The following is a 5088-nucleotide window of genomic DNA, read 5'->3' as shown; positions in this document are numbered from 1 at the left end:
TTAAAACATACCACCTTCCATACCTGCTCCAGACGTACCACCCATACCTCCCATTCCTTGTGCTTTGTCATCTTTTGGAAGTTCTGTCACTACACCTTCTGTTGTTGCTAGGAGAAAAGCAACTTCAGCTGAATCCATCAAGGCAGTCCTTACAACCTTTCTGGGATCAATAATTCCTTTTCCCACCAGCTTAACAAATTCCCTGGCCATTGCATCGTAGCCAGTTGTCTGGTGGACTCTGCAAGATTTTCTCCACAATTAGGCTTCCTTCAGCTGCAGCATTTTTGACAATTGTAATGGCAGGTATTTTCAGAGCCTTACTAACAATTTCAATTCCAACTTCTCGATCCTTGTTGATTGGTTTGAGAGCTTTCATTGCTGGAATACACTGCAGTAGAGCACATCTGCCACCGGGAACAATAGCCTCTTCCACAACAGCTCGAGTACCATTAAGTGCATCAGTTGCTCTGTCTTTCATCTCTTTTGCCTCAGTATCACTGGTGCTACCAACCTTCAAAACTGCCACACCATCTGAAAGCTTAGACAGCCTTTCATTCAGCTTTTCCTTCTCGTATTTGCTTGTGGCAACATCTAATGTTCCTGTTATTTCCTCAATATGCTTTTCAATTTGAGCCTTGTCATCCTTTCCTTTCAACAACATGGTATCACCTTTGGTGATCACCCCCTCACCAACTTTACCGTGACTCCAGGAGTAGGGGCACAGCGTAGGGGAGCTTCACTCTGTGAGACTCCAGGAGTGTATGATGGCACAGTGTAGAGAGAGCTTCACTCTGTGTCTGACCCTGGGAGTGCGTGATGGGACAGTGTAGAGAGAGCTTCACTCTGTGTCTGACCCTGGGAGTGCGTGATGGGACAGTGTAGAGGGAGGTTCACTCTGTGAGACTGCAGGAGTGTGTGATGGCACAATGTAGAGAGAGCTTCACTCTGTGTCTGACCCTGGGAGTGCATGATGGGACAGTGTAGAGAGAACTTCACTCTGTGTCTGACCCTGGGAGTGTGTGATGGGACAGTGTAGAGGGAGGTTCACTCTGTGTGATGCCAGGATGTGGTGAAGTGAGCTTCACTCTATGCCTGACTCCACACAGGAATACATGATGGGACAGTTCAAGTCCCCACCTTCCTGGTGAGGCAGCATTTCACCTGCGAATCTTCTGGTGTCTTCTATTGTGTCTGGTGCTCCCGATGTGGCCTCCTCTATACTGGTGAGACCCGACATAAATTGGGGGACGGCTTCGTCGAGCACCTCCATACTGTTTGCAACAAGCAGGACTTCCCGGTGGTGAAACATTTTAATTCCCATTCCCGCTCTGACGTGTCAGTCCAAGGCCTCCTTGTGTGCCAGGATGAGGCCACCCTCAGAGTGGAGGAGCAGTATCTTATATTCCGTCTGGGTACCCAGCAACTTGGTGGCATGAATATTGATTCCTCCTTCCAGTGAACACATTTCCCTCCTCTCCCTTCTCTATTCCCCAACCTTTCACTTCTCACCTGTCTATTACTTCCTCCTGGATCCCCTCCTCCTTCCCTTTCTCCCATGGTCCACTTTCCTCTCCTATCAGATTCTTTCTTCTCAAGAGCTTTCCCACCCAGCTGGCTTCACCTACCACCTTCCAGCTAGCTTCCTTCCCCTCTCCCCCCTTTTTATTCTGGCATTTTCCCCTTTTCATCTCAGTCCTGAAGAAGGGCCTTGGCCTGAAATGTCAACTGTTTATTCATTTGCATAGATGCTGCCTGACCTGCTGAGTTCCTCCAGCATTTTGTGTGTGTTGCTATAGATTTCCAGCATCTGCAGAGTTTCTCATATTTATTATTAGTGTAGAGAGGGCTTTCCTCTGTGTCTGACTCTGGCAGTGTGCGATGGGGCACTGTGAAGGGAGCTTCATTTTGTGTCTGATCTGTACCCAGTTTGTATCTGACCCTGACACACAGCGTCAGCGGTGACATGTCGGTCCATGTTGGGGGGACCTGGTAGCAATGTGGGTGTTCTGCTACTTCTCTGGGGACATGGCACTGAAAGTGTCCTCCCCCTGCCCTTGCTGTACAGTGTGTATCATCACCTGGGGGTGGGGTTTGGGAGGGGGAGGAGGAAATGGAAGTGGGGGTGCGAAGAGTGAGGGACTGGGTTGGTGGGAAATGATCTACAAGGGGTGGGAGGGTGAGTGAAGAGGGAGTGGCAAAGGGTGTTGTTATGGGCATGCAGAGGGGATGGAGAGGGAGGGGCAAATTGGGACCCAACTGAAAGTGAAAGATGAGGGAGAAGGAGAAGGGGTGAGGAGCAGGGAGTGGGTGAGGGTCATGAGGGGTTCTATAGAGAGGGAGAAGTTTAGGGGAAGGAGAGGGAGGGGTGAGGGAGGCTTGATGGAGAGGGAGTGCAAGGGGGTGTGTGATGGAATAGGAGGGGCAAGGTGGGCTGGGGATGTGGAGAGGAGGGGTGGGAATGATTGGGGCAGGGAGGGGGGAAGCGTTGGGGTGGAAGAATGGACATGAGAGTGAAGTAGTGAATGAAAGATGTTTGCCCCTCACTGTCCTCCAGTGCCAGCAGACCTTCCACCAGTATAATGCCCTAGTTAAGATTTTTACTGCTCAGCTGCAGGTATTTCATTTCAGCAGTTCTGTAAACCAGTGTGTTCTGCTTTTAGAATGTTCTGGTTTCGGCTAAAAGATAATGGGTTATGATGTTCAACGCAAACACGAGGAAATCTGCAGATGCTGGAATTTCAAGCAACACACACATAAAAGTTGCTGGTGAACGCAGCAGGCCAGGCAGCATCTCCAGGAAGAGGTACAGTCAACGTTTCGGGCCGAGACCCTTCATCAGGACTGAGGAAGGGTCTCGGCCGGAAATGTCGACTGTACCTCTTCCTAGAGATGTTGCCTGGCCCGTTGTGTTCACCGGCAACTTTTATGTGTGTTGCTTATGATGTTCAACTTAGGACTGTTGCATCAGCCAATCAGGATGACAGAATTGGGAGAAAGTTTGAGAGAGTGGAGCGAAGAGAGATTTGTGACAGGCAGTTCGGCGGGAGCTGTGGAGCAGACAGGAGGGAAGATGAATGAGAATGCCATGGGAAGGAGCATCCCCGTTGCATGAAGTCCTTTGTGTAGATGAAGGGCTCCAAGGAGGAAGGGCCAATACTCCCAAGAGAGAGCCCGTTGGTTCAAGGTGAGTTTCGAGCGAAACTTGGAATGTGGTGTGTACTTTCACATAGACCGTGGGTCCAGCGCACGACTAAAAAGGACAACTTCAAGATGAGCTCCAACTTTACGTGCACATCTGGACTGGGTTAACAGTAATGGGCCCTTTTATTATTTTTTTCCGACTAACTGCTCCATTAAGCTGAAATTTGTAAATATATTTCCTTTAAAATTTTATACAGTGTACAATCTGTTCTTTCGTGCCGACCAACAATTGTGTATGAGCAGTATTTACACAGCATTAGCTCAAATCGAGGCTTTTTTAATTGGAACATCACAACTTTCCTGTCTGGCTGAATCCCAAATCATATCGCTCTCTAGACATACAGTATGTTGTTTATGAAAGATGGCCTTCCTGCTGCTGAATCCCGTAGTTGTTAGCAGAGCCGGCTAATGGGCCAAGTTTGCAACACACAATCAAAGTTGCTGGTGAACGCAGCAGACCCTTCGTCCTGTACCTCTTCCTAGAGATGCTGCCTGGCCTGCTGTGTTCACCAGCAATTTTGATGTGTGTTGCTTGAATTTCCAGCATCTGCAGAATTCCTCGTGTTTGGGCCAAGTTTGCATACCAGTCCAGTGAGGGGATTGCACCAGCACCCTCTCCCCCAGTTCTCCCATTAGCAGCCTGTCACTACCTCAGGGCTGAGATGTTTTGTCCATTCTCCATGAAAGCTGACCGACGGTCCTCCTTGTAATCCTGCGTCAAGTTGGGGGGGGGCAGCCCCTCTCACCCTCCCATCCGCTACAGAGGGTGCTGGGTCATTTGAGGGATCTCCTGGTCAGTTTGCAGGGTCCAGGGTCTAGGCAGCAGGCAGTCGAGGGCCTGCCCCTCTTCCGGGATTACGTTCGTGCTTGAGTAGGCTTGGAGAGGGAACATGTACATGTTGGGGATTTCTGAAAATGGTGGGCACCCCAGGGAATTGAGTGCTTCGTAGACAATAAATAGTGACTGCATTTTAATTTGTAATTGTTAAGTTTTGTAAACACCCTGACAATTGCATGTATTTTGTGACTGAATAAATTTTTGTACATTTGTATGATAAAAGACTGAAAGGTTGCAGCCTCTATTTGAGTATCTGTGGTCACAATGAGGGATTTCCAAGAATGTTGGGCCCTTGAGGGCTTGAATGCATTGTAGATAGTAACAATTGTATTTTAATTTGAAACTGTAAATAGTTTCAGACCGAGACCTTCCATATATGGTGCTTGACTTGCTGAGTTCCAGCAACAGGATTTTCAGCATCTGCAGAATCTCTGTAAGGTTGCTCCAGTCCAAAAGAACGATTTTTCATGAGGAACAGCAACTCTATCACCCAATCAATCAAGACTCACAGGACACCATTTGGGGGGTGGTGGTGGGGGAATGGGATGGTGAGGAAGGATCTACTGATAATGGCTGACCACTGACTGAATCCTAACTACTCCAGTTTTATTTGATTTCATTCTACTTCGGACCGCTGGAGTGGCTGAGTTCGCAGCAGTCTCTTTTATTAAATGTTTCTAGCAGCTGCAATCCCAGTACTTCCTGTTTCCTGCTCTTGTTCATCTCCTGCTGCTTACTTTCAACCATCGCCCCCTGAACTTCTCATCAATACTCCCTTTCACCCACCCCTGATTCCCTAAGCTGCAGTCCTTCCCACTTCTACACCCACCCAATCTCCTTATGGGAGTAGAACAGGGAGTGCTCTGTATCTCTTTCTCATCACCAATCTCAACAGAATTCCTCTTCCCATCCCCACATCTCCTCAGAGACAATCTGACCACTATCCTTAGATCTCAGTGCATTCTGACACTCTCCTTCCAATTTCATCAACAGTACCCCCTCTACCTCCCACCATTGCCTCCAATCTCCTCAGCTGCAGTCTCTCACCC

General features: G+C 48.6%; 1 pseudogene; it reads right to left on the bottom strand.

Moving 5' to 3' along the window:
• On the bottom strand, positions 1 to 4786 carry LOC140211886 (60 kDa heat shock protein, mitochondrial pseudogene; annotated as a pseudogene).
• Between the last annotated feature and the right edge of the window lie 302 nt (positions 4787 to 5088).

This window comes from Mobula birostris, chromosome 18, assembly GCF_030028105.1.
Source record: "Mobula birostris isolate sMobBir1 chromosome 18, sMobBir1.hap1, whole genome shotgun sequence".
Lineage (NCBI taxonomy): Eukaryota > Metazoa > Chordata > Chondrichthyes > Myliobatiformes > Myliobatidae > Mobula > Mobula birostris.
This window is presented reverse-complemented; position numbering and strand designations above follow the sequence as displayed.